The 12,382-nt window shown below is 39.5% G+C and overlaps 1 protein-coding gene and 1 pseudogene across 2 annotated transcripts in view; one reads left to right on the top strand and one right to left on the bottom strand.

The window, feature by feature from the left end:
• Window positions 1-12,382, top strand: part of Magi2 (membrane associated guanylate kinase, WW and PDZ domain containing 2) — a 1,291,542-nt gene that overhangs the window by 1,081,381 nt on the left and 197,779 nt on the right. The window lies entirely within an intron of this gene.
• LOC113180114 (peptidyl-prolyl cis-trans isomerase A pseudogene) lies at window positions 2,166-4,453 on the bottom strand (annotated as a pseudogene).

Here is a 12,382-nt window from a genome sequence, read left to right as displayed (position 1 = left end):
TATTTCTCGTTTACATTTCAGTCTCGTCCACATTTTGTTTATAAGGTGTGTGAGTTTTTTTCCTTCTCTGTGAACGTTTTTACGGAGTTTAATAAAGATTTTCCGCATCATCTGATATTCTGAATAGCAGGTATTTTAAATACAAACTAAGGAATACTGAGTTTTACATTTTCTGCATCTAAAGAGACCCTACAATGTTGATTTAAAGTATGAGATCCTAGCTACTGAAGTTCCTGCTTAGGTTGTATGTCTTATAAAGTGGGTTCTAAAGCCCCTGCTCTGTCATTGCCCTACTTAGTAGAACCCTGTTCACTGATTTCCAAATACTAAACCAAAAGGCCAAAACATCATAGCCTTCCAGACATGGTGATCCAGACCTGTGTATCCATATCATTAAGATTTACAGAAATTCTGCTTCACTAGGTTCGAATTTATGTTTTCTATAAACTCCCAGCACTAGGTAATTCTGATGCAGAAGGCCTGTGGACCGCACTTTTGGAAACAATTATCTAGGTCAGAGTTCAACAGACCATGGCTCCACAGCCAAACTGAGTCTCCCATCTGCTTTTTTCTTTCTTTTTTTTTTTTTTTTTTTTTGTATGGGCCGTAAGCTAAAAGTGGCTTTCACATTTTTAAATGTTTTAAAATATCAAGAAAAGAATGCTGTTTTGTGACATATAAATGTCCATAAGATTTTATTGGCACACAGCCATACTTCTAGTGTGGGCACAGTCTGTGATGCTTCTATACTGTAACAGAGGAGTTGAGTACCTACAACAGAGATCCTGTAGCCTGCAAAGCCTGGAATGCTTTTTGTCTGCCCCTTTACAGAAAAAAATTGCCAGTCTTTGACGCTGGTATTTACAATGACCAGTGATGTTCCTTTCTAATGATTTAAAAAATACCTGAGTAAGAAATTGGTTTGGGGTCTCTTTGGCCCATCTTCCCCAGGTGACCGGGGAGAATTGTCCAGGCTTTCCACACAATGTGAAGGGGGAAATCAGATATTTTCTTTTATTCATGCCTGCAAGAAATTCATTATTTCATTAAGAATGTGGAATTCATGCACAAGAAATAACCAGGAAACACTGAAAGGGCAGTGGACTTATTGAAAGTATACATTTTTTGATGCAATAAAATTGAGAAGAATTTAAGAGGGTGAGATTAAAGATAAACAAAGATTTAAGGTTAAAAAGGTAGAGAAAGGGGAAAGAACTTCCCACAGGGAGTAGTTTCACAATCCTTGAGAACTTAGGGGTGAAAAGGACTTAGGCCAGTTAAAGAAGTTTCTGGAAGAGCAGAATCCCAATGAAAGTTCACACTGGGAAGTAAGCAGAGACAATGCAGAGTAATTAAAATAGGGACAGATCCAGTGGGCCTTGAATGTCCAGACTTATTCTGATGAGAAATGATGAACAATGTAAGTGCTTCATCCACATAGGATGACGCTGGCAATAGTAGGGAATCAGATTCAGAGAAAGGAAAAAAAAATAATCTAAGAAGTCTATTTTTATCTTTAAATGAATATTCAGGGAGTTATACTTTTACAGCCCTTTTTGTACCAACTGTACAAGAAAAGAATAGAAGCGCCAAACTTGTACAGAGGGGTAGAAGCTTTAAATAGATAGATGTCCTAAACTTTTCTTAAAGATTTTTTAAGTCTCTTAAATGATTCTGTCCCTCAAAATATCTATAATCAAACTAAAGTCTAACTTCAAAACTGATGTATATAATCGTGCCTCTCCCGATGTCACAAGTATTGACATTTGCTGCTTCTTATTTACAGAAGACCCAGTTGTACAGTCCCACAGACTTATTTTATAAATAACCAGTGAAACTCTGCTCTGGTAAAACTATTGTTCTGACTACATTTAGTTAACAGTGTTTTCCTTGACGCTATATTTATAAGCCTACAAAGGAATAAACACATACATATGTACCCACATACAAGCTTATTTTGTTGTCATTTTTATTTAGTTTTTATTCCTAATCATAAACAACTCTGCAATCCAGCTAGACTTGGAGGGAAACAAGGAAAATATGAAAACCAAAGAATTTCGATGACAGCACAAAAACTTATTGTGAACATATTGTGAGCAGATAGGATGGAGGGGTGCTCTCCAAGCTACAGAAGGGACAATGTGGTGATTAAGATAAAACACAAGTCAGATGCACTCGAGCTGTTCACAGTTGGCAGTGATGATCTTCTTGCTGGTCTTGCCATTTCTGGACCCACAACACTCCATGACTTCCACAATGCCCATAACCTCTTTCACTCCCCAAGGACCACAAGGCCGCCATCCAAGCACTCAGTCTTGGGAACCATTTGTGTTTGGTCCAGCATTTGTCATGGGCCAGATGCCAGGGACTGTGTAATTCAGGATGAAGTTATCACCATCAAATTTCTCCCTGTAGATGAATTTGCCTGCCATAAGTACCATTATGGCACATAAATCTTGGATTAATTCTGTGAATGCAGGAACCCTGGTAACCAAATCCTTTTTCTCCAGTGCTCAGATCATGAAAGTTTTCTTTTAGGTTTTTGGGGTTTGGTGGCGGTTTTTTTGTTTTGTTTTATTTTTGTTGTTGTTGTTGTTTTTAATTTTGTCTGCAAATAACTCAAAGGAGATGCAGTCTAAATGCTTGCCATTGACGGTGATGTTGAACAACACGGTGGGGTTGACCGTGGCTGCGTACAGGCAGCTCTGAGTGACAGCGGCATCTATAAAGCAACAAGCCTTTTAAAGCTGTTTCACCTGGTAGAAAAATGTAGTTGCCTCAAAAATTTATAGTGACAGCTCTCCGGAAGCAGACTGTGATAATACACGGTAGTTTCAAAGAGGAAGGAAAATTTCAATGTGGGAGGCTTTCCCGTAGAGAGAGAAAATTATTCAAGTTGGTCTTTGGCCAGAATATCTGAGTTAACTGAAAAAGGTCTCGTTCACTGCCAGGGGCACCAGATAACTAATGAGCATGGATGTGAAGTCCCAACTCCAAATTGGTCTCAAGGCTCAGAAATAAGGTTGGACTAAGGACAGTAGTGACTGGTTTTTTTGTCTATAACCAATTAATTTGCCTATCATACCAAAGTCTCATTTGAGAGAAATTTTCACTGCCCCATTTTAAAATACATTACAAACATGGTTGTTCCTGCTATACAGTTAAACTCGAAATATGCCTGGGGCCCAAGCAGGACCTCTGCACAACTATAGAGGACATCATTCACATAGAATCTATGTCCTAAAACCATGAGAGCTGCTCAGAGTATGGCCTATGGGTTGGTAGCAGTCCAGAAACTGTTGTCACCAGTGATCAAAAAAAAAAAAAGTAAGAAACTGAGATAAAGCATTGAAAACCATCACAGTGAACTGACATGAATAATTGTATGTCCTCTGAATAAATAATTTTTCATTGGCTTATATTTTTCTTTTAATTTTTTAATAATGTTTTATTAAAGTGTTGGCTGTTCATGGGTTGAAAGAATATGTTTAACTGGTCTTTTGCTAGAGATAAAAATTTGAGAAGCACTTCTTATCTTAGACTAGACCCCTGGAGTTGGACAGCGTGACTTCCAGTACAAAGAGTGGCAGAAACTGAGCTCTACCATTGGATGCTCATAGGACTTGAGAAGAACTTCAGTTCTAGGAAGATTTTAATCATTCAGAAGCGGGCTATGTCAAACGGAGCCTTTCCCCAGAGCACTGCATGAATTGGGATGTTTAGAAAGAAACTGGTCTCTCTTCATAAATTGGTCAGCCTTCAGAAAACATGGACTTCTCAAGCAATCCTACCCCAACCAATATCCAGGCTGTCTTGCTTTTACTATTCCGTCTCTAATAAATACCTAAAATATCTCTGCTTCTCAAGCTCCCAAGAGCTTTAGAACACCTAAATATGTGAACACCTGGGAGTCAGATATACAGTAAGCACTCAAAAGAATTTGAATATGCATGGTTTCTACAAATACTAAGGAAATTAAGTGGCCTTCACCAGTCATCTTGTTTGACCCTGTTGTTGATAAACAAACAGAGGCACAGAGTTCCTAGTGATGAGTAAGAGGCAAGCCTGGATGAATGAAAACTTGGCATCTCAGAAAATAAGGGTGTTAGAATTCAAACTGCAAGACTACTGCAGCCTGGCAGCTGGTTTCTGGTGAGTAGTCAGTGTTGGGACTCAGTAGTTGTGAAGTATCTCAAAAAGGGGCTCTGGGGAAGCAGTGCTCCCAGGACCCCTGCTGGGCCTGCACCTGCTGAACCCACCCAGTCTTGGAGGCCTGGTATCCTGCTGGGGATTGCAAACTGTGGTCCAGAGAACATGTGAAGAGCCCTGCATCCACAGAGACTGGAGGCCCAGTGATGATGGGTAGAGAAGTAGATTTCCAGAAACCTCACTCACCATGAGGCCTTTCCTCAGGGAATGATGACTCTTGAAATAAGGCACTTGGGAAAACCATAGTTCTTCATTATTTACTGAGACCTTTCCTCAAAAAAAAAAATCATGTTTGGTGAAATAAAGCCAAGAAGAACATTTATGATTAACTCTAAAAGGCAAATAATTATGAAAAATAATAAGTGAAGGTCCTTCTCTCTGGCCCACACAACCTAATCACTCACCTTACAAGTCATGGAGGGGTAAAAACTTCCCTTTGAACTCTTCCAAGAAAAGCATAATAATTATTCTTGCTGCATAAACTCTGCCCTGACCATATCACAAACCTTAGATGATGCAGACCAGTATAAAACTACAAAAATACTAACGGAACAAACTCGTGTTTACAGTGAAATCTATGTTCTCTGTAGTTACTGACAATATGGAACTCTTACTATAATACCTGCTTTTGGCCCAAGCGGTTGGGGGCTTTACATGATGTTGGTTGGAGGAATGATAAATGTCCAGGAGAGGAATTGCTCCTACAAGTCAATTGTAGTGACTCTTTGTAAGCTTAAAAGATGTGGGAGCAATTTTATTTTTAAAAGGATCCTAGTGCCCGGGGAAAGCAGTGAACTTAATAAGAATAGACTTAATAATAGTGATGAATGAAATAGTATTATCTTATACTCATCTACTCCCTTTCCAATTTTGGATTCAGAAATGCACAAGTTCTACTCTGCGTTTCTGCCAGCTTCTGTACCATAAATCTCTATTTTCATTATAATAGAAAAAGTTGGGGGCTATATAAAATACTGCCATAAATCATTGAAAAAATATTTGTGGCAGCGAGATGAAATGGCTTTGGTGAAGTAAATGACCCCATTAGGTCCTTATCAACATTTTTAATGAAGATCTTAGATGAGTTAACATGCTTTATTGATAACTTGGTAGTTTTAAAATTTGTTGGTTACTATTTCTTTAAACAATTTGACAATGTAATTTTTTTGGTCAATATCTCTTTAAAGTTTCAGAACTTTTGAAGTAGTTATATCCTCTCTTCTAGATTGGATTGTTGTCACCATTATTTATGACTTCCCTCTTTAAGAGAACTTTTAGAATATAATTCCTCTTCCCAGAAATCTCAAATCTGACTCAAAAAAAAAGAAGAAGAAAAATAAAAAGCCTATCTCCGGATGGTTCTTCACACTCATGGGTTAAGTATGTGAGAGCCCTTTTTTTTTGTTTTTTTTTTTTTTAGTGCAGAAAGCTTTTGAAAATGGAGAGCATTTTAAGAAAGGTGAAAGAACAAATGGTCTAGGGAACAGAGTGGGGAAGCATACGTGTTTTTCTGATCTTCCTAAAAGGAAGAATGATTTAATAAAAAGAACATACCCTCAAACACAAGTGTTGTAAAAGACTTGACACTCAAAGTCCTGAAAGATGAAAACCCCAAGTTGTAACATCTCAAAATTGCTGTGTAGCAACCAGAGGGGAGAGAGGTCTAGCCGTGTCACCTCCTTGACTATCATGATCTTGGCCACTGTCACCTTCATGTTAAGCAACCATCTTTTTGTTCCAGGCAATGAATTCCATGTAGTTCTTTAAACAGTTCTGACTATCCAGGTGATGGTTAGGCTGTTTATGATCCACAGAAAGATTGACAGCTGTGTTGTTTAAAATATGTCCCCATGTCCCTATTTCATGAGGTAGACTCTTTTTCTTCTGATTGTTTCCTGATCATTTCTTTACCCCTGGGTAAGTTTTATGGCTTTGGTTTGATTTTTTTTTCTTTTTATTATAAATATTATTTATTCAACTTTAATTATTTGGGCTTCCTTATGGCTTAAGGACTATCCATACTTTGGTATAAATTTTCATTTAATTAAGGAATTTCTCTTTCCTTTCTTTTCATTATTAGTTCGCAAAGTGTCCTGCAACAAAATAAGCTTCATGTAACAAGTGGCAAACCTTGGACTGCACGTCACACTGTTGTTGGTTTTCTTGTAGCAGTCACATTAGCCATTTTCAAAAACAAACAGTGGTTAAGAGTATTGGGTTCAAAACTAGGTTTAGGATCCTAGCTCTGTCATTCAGTTAACTATGCGACTGTGAGTACGTTACTTTTTATTTCTCTAAATCCTCAGTTCCTTCACTTATAAGAATGGCAAAAGAACTTACAGGATTGTTGAGAAGATTAAATGGTATAACATGAAGTGCTCAATAGAGTAAGGATTCAGGAAATGTGACTTTTTTGTAGTTTCCTATTTTTCCTTGTTTTGTGTCATTTCTCTCCATAAAGCTAGCAAAACTGGCAAGCTAAGAAACTTACTGATAGATTGTGTACATGAACTGAAACAGCTGCTGCACACAAAAAGAAATCAACACCAATTTTTTGCCATTCCATAAAACATGGTGTATTTGACTGAAACCATCCAGGCGTATTTCAGGCAAATACAATTATATAAGTGTATTAAAAATATGCATACCCAATGGATAAAACCCAGCATCAACCTCTGACCTCTCCTAAGTGTTGAGGGCTTTTGAAATGTAATTTTTTTGTGTTTTGTATATTTGCTATTTTAAAATTTGTATCTGTCACTCATGATCATATTCTATTGTCTACATCTTCTGGAAGATAGAATGTTAATAATATGGACAACTTGAATTCCCCTAAATCTTTATGATTATCAAATTAGCCATTGCTTTAATTCCTTCTTTAACTCTTCGTTGTGTTCTTATTTCACCCTTTGTTCATGATCTTGGCCACTGTCACCTTCAAGTTAAGCAACCATCTTGTTCCAGACAATGAATTCCATGTAGTTCTCTAAACAGTTCTGAAATCTCACAACCTAAGTTCATTTGAAACAATAAGCTCTTTGAAAGCCCTTTGATGGGTTTCAAATAGTAACAAAGAAGCACTTGGGGCATACTGGTGCTTTGTGAATTACTGGTGCTTTGAGTGAGAGGTGGAGCAGGGCTACAGATAGGTCCATGCCAGGACCACCATCCTGATGAGAAACTTATGGGAAAGACCAGAATAGACTTATCAAAGGGAAAATCAAGGGCTTATGGAACTTACCTCGGGAATTTAAATCTGATGGAGTCGTTGATGGGAAAGAGGAGATTTCTGCCCAGAGTTCATGAAGTCAAGGTCAAGAACCGAGGAAAGCTTGTGAGGCAATCCATGAGATGCTGAAGATCCCAGAAGTGACTGGGCAACGTATGACAGTGATCCAAGGAAGAAAAACACATTTGCCTAGGTATGGTAGCCCTGAGAGGTGCAGGAGAAAACATAAGCTGTGGATTATAAACCTGGCACCTGTAGCTTTTTGGCCAAGATTGTGGGGTAAACACCTATCAGTGACCCAGAGTGATACTTGGTACCCAAAGTTCAACAAAGATTGCCTTTCTAATGTGGCAGGGCAAGAAGGGCACTGAACAGGGGTCTTGTCCTAATTCTGTCGTTCATTAGCCATGAGACCTCAGGGTACATCATTAAAGGGCTCACCTTCCACCTCGGTAAAAATGAAAGGAGCAAATGTTTGCTTTAGTCTGCTCTAGTTCGGCTGTTTTAAAGTCCCACCATCAAGTGACTTAAAGCTAAGGTATGTTTCATGCCAGAACATCAACTGGTTTTCCTTTGTCATTGGATTCCGTTAAAGGGAAGTAGAGCACATTAGTCACACTAACAGTAATGAAAATAATTCCTAAAAAACGGACAAAATATCCAACTAGAGAATCCTTTTTCAGGATAAATATCCCCAATATGTATTTATTTATTTAATATTCATTAAGTGCTTAAAAGCACACATTAAATGCCTGTCACTTTGGTAGGCCCTGGAGATGCAAAGACAAGCAGGATGTGACCTCTGTCCACGAGAGATTTGTAACTTAGCTAGCCCAAGTGCTCCCACCTATCCCAGGTGTTATGAGAAGGTGCAACCAGGATACCATGGGGACACAGACACCGTGGGTCAGTTCTACCAGAGGAGAGTGTTGAATCTGTTCCACAGAGAAAGTGGTGCTGAAGCTAAGACTTCAAAAGAAGTACCTTGTTGCCCAGATAGACAGGATATAACTGGGCATGACAGGACAAAGGTATGTTGTCAAACATCACTCAGTGGAGTGAGACAGAGGAAGAGAAAGCTCTGAGGTGGGACTTTGAAAGAAGTGATACGGGAGCTGCAAGCAGGGCTAGATCATGGAGCAGCATGTATGATAAGGAGTTTGGACTCCATTCTTCAGCACATGGGACACCCTTGCAGAGGAAAAGAGAAGCAGTGTTCCCCAATGTGTACCTTAAAAGATTTTTCTAGTAGAAATAGAAAGAATGGGTATAGGAAACAAGAATAGAGGGAAGTCCAGATGAGTTAATTAAAAGTTATTTATAGTAGCATGGGCAAGCATTTATGAGGTTCTAAGTTTCAATACCATGAACCAGGTTGGAGATGAAAGACCAATATAAGAGACATCAAGGATGGAAAATATGTAGGACTGACAGAATGTAGAGGCAGGGTAGAGAGGACAATTTTGGGGTGAGCCCCATGTGTCTGGTTTGGAAGTCTTGGATTTGGTAGAGTCATTTATAGGTTTAAGGACTTTCGAAGGTGGATCAAGTTTGGGAAGAAGAGATGATCAGTGTAGATATAGCTAAACATCTAGGTTTCATCTCAAGGGAAGGATGAGGCTGGTTTAAAAGGAAATTAGAAGTTTACAGTATTAGGAGAAGCTCTGGAGATAAAATAATCTCACCCTGTTAGAATATGTCAGTGAAATGGGATAGTGGGGTGAGAACAAGATTAGCAGATTCAACAAAATAAAATATTGTCGTTTTCTTAGTAAGCTATTCAGATAGCCCATGCTGGGCCCATAGTAGCCATTCAGTAAATATCCATTTAACGAAAAATAAGTAAATGAATGAGTAAGTGAATTATATATATAGAGAGAGAGGTGAGAGTCGCTTGGAACGGAGGAGAATAAGTAGTAGAGGTCAGGATTAGAAAGACAACACTACCAATCATTCTCATGCAGACAGAAACTAAAGCCAGAAGAGTAAAGGAGACCCGAAGGGAACACGTGTAAAGTGAGGAAACAGGGACTTGGGAGTGAACCGTGATCTCATTAAAAAGGTAGACATGGCACATCCCCCTGCTCCTCTGTAGAACATTAGTCATCATTAGTCAGAGCAGCCCAGTCAGCAGGAGCAGCAGTTAGAGACACGGTGTGACCTTCATCCATAACAGAGGGAAGATAATGTTCCAGTTCCCCTTCATGTAGGAGGTAGATGAGGACAGAGGAGGGAGGAAGTGTCACCGTGATGGAGCACCAGGGTCCAAAGGAGCAGGAGAGAGAGAGGCGCCTGGGGGACTGTAACCCACTGGCTTAAAGCTTGCATCTTGATTTGTTAATTCCATTTGGACAAAAATCCAGATCCAGTTCCCACTGCTGCTGTGTGTATAATCTAAGGTGAGGATGATCCCAGAGCACTAATAGGGCTTCAGAAAGCAAACCAGACCCAGAGTCCCTATATGGGTCTGAGTGACACAAAGCACTTTATTTATTACATTTAGGTGACAGAAGGCAGTGGTGCTTTTTGAAATCCTACTTAGGTTTAGTCAGTGATGTTGCCAGAACCCCGAAATCCTCCTTTTTTTTTTTTTGTAGGTTTCTTTCTTTTAGGTAACTTGAAGATGATGGGAAATTTTTCCGATATAAACTAACAACTTAACTGAACTGAATGGAAGGATATTTATCTGAGGATTACCAATATGTTACTTGTTAACAATACATTTTGCTAGGGCCAGGTGTGGGTCTCTGCTGTCATCATTTTACTCAAGATTAAAATGCAAAGCAAGGTACTATTTAGCTGTGAAGTCAACTAGTGAGATTAGGTACTGATTTACCTCCTTCTCTGAGAGATAATATCACTTGTGATGCTTAAGCACATCTGGTGGCTAAGATGTCAGCTCTGTGATGATTCAGTAGGATACACTTGTGTCTGCATCTCTGAATGAGGCGTTGGGAGACGAGGAGGTCCCCTATGACTCCAGTCTGCTGTGAGCTTTAGTACATACATCAGGGCCCAACCATGGAATATTATATAATAACCACAGGAGAGTCATGGAGACTTTCCTTCATTCTGTCGTCTAAGAAGCAGGATGATAAAACAACATTTTGGAAAACTGGATTGGTAGGGGGCTTTATTCTCTGCCCAAGCACATCTGGCTCTTTGGGTCCCATCTGTCTATTCTGTCTTTCTCACCCTAACTCTGCCTGTTTGTGATTTCATAGGGTCTCTGATTAAGTGTTAATTTTCCTTCCTAAGTTGAACAGCAGATAAGAATTGACTCTCCCTTATAGAGATGTCTCAAAGAAGCCAGGACATAATAGGACAGGACGTGCCCAGAAATTCACCCTCCACTTCACAACACCCACTTGTGCTGACCTGTTCTGCTCCATTGAATGTAAAAACCAAAAAGCAACACACAAATTGATAATGCAAGTCTATGTGCCGGCCTAGAAGGTTTGAGAACAAGATCCTGGTAATTAACTACTCTGCTAATTGCATAGTAACCTGTCATCCCACTCTGCAGACTGCTGTGGGAAAAGAACTGCCGACTTGGAGTCACAGAGGACGTGGACCAAGTCCTGCTGCTACCACCTCCCTCTTGCATGCCACGGGCAGGGCACTGTCAGAACAGCAGCTTCTGTGAGATACGTGCAATCATTTCTATTTGCCTCCCTCACACAGATTTCATAAGGAATAGATGACAATTTAACCAAAATCTGAATTTAAATAATAAACTGCCAAGTGTGAAATTTTTCTCAGAAAGAAAAAAAATTTGAATATTGGTAAATGGTAAATTGGTAAAAATGCATTTGATGTTTCTTTTACTCACTCAACAAATATTTATTGAGCATGCATTCTAGGTACTGTACTATGGGTTGAAGAATCAATCACAAAGGAAAACTACTCATAAGGTCAGGGAATATTTAGATCCTTGGGTTAAAGAATAAATTGTCGCAGGAAATGTGACAATTCCCTTAAACCCAATTTTAACAGATGTGAAAATTTTGGCCCAGGGACGTTAATAAAAGGAGTTGTATGGGTTGAATCATGTTCCCACCTCCACCCCCAACTAATTCCCTGTACCTCCCTGTGAACTCATTTGCAAAATAGAGTCATTGCAGAGGTAATTAGTGAAGATGAAGTTTTATGGGAGTAGCATGGAGCCCTCATTTGATATGTCTACTGTCTGTATAAAAAAAAAGAGTACATTTGTAGACAGACATGCACGTGAGCAGAATTGCATGTGAAGATGAAAGCAGAGATGAGGGTGATAGAGTAGAAGCCATGGGACACCAAAGGTTGCCCCCAAGCCACCAGAAGGTAGGAGTCAGGCCTGGAAAAGATTTCCCTGTATCACTCAGCAGAAACCAACCCTATCAATACCTTGATATCAGACTTCTAGCCCCTGAACCCATAATACAGTAAGTTTCATTGTTTGAAACTAAAAACAAAATAAAGCACCTGACAGAGAGCCGAGCCAGTCCTAGAAACTGAAAGAAGGCCCCTCATACTGAAGAGAGAGAGGAAAGTAAGTGGAAGCAAGCTGTCACAACAAGGTGAGCCTAGATCCGTGGACAGGGGACAGAGTAAGGTTCTCTAAAGGATTTTCACTTTGTTCTAACCAGCATAGGGAAGGCGATTACAGGGTTCTAAGTAGAGGAGCGACAAGATCAGATTGATGCTTTGAAAAGATGACTTTGACTACAGTGTGAGGAGCAGATGGGAGAGGCTATTTGCAGGTGGCAGGTAGCTGTTTGCAGTGGGCCAGGCCTGCCCGGTGCTGGACAGCCCAGGTGCAGCATGGACTGGACGTGGGCTTTGGGGGATATTTAGGAAGCGAGAGTTACAGGACTTAAAAATCAATTTGGATTGCAAAGGTGTAAGATATTATTGAAATAAATTTGATATTTTATATTGCACTTATTCCTGCACTCGGAGAGT

Source organism: Urocitellus parryii, chromosome 3 (assembly GCF_045843805.1).
Source record: "Urocitellus parryii isolate mUroPar1 chromosome 3, mUroPar1.hap1, whole genome shotgun sequence".
In the NCBI taxonomy this organism is placed as follows: domain Eukaryota; kingdom Metazoa; phylum Chordata; class Mammalia; order Rodentia; family Sciuridae; genus Urocitellus; species Urocitellus parryii.
This window is presented reverse-complemented; position numbering and strand designations above follow the sequence as displayed.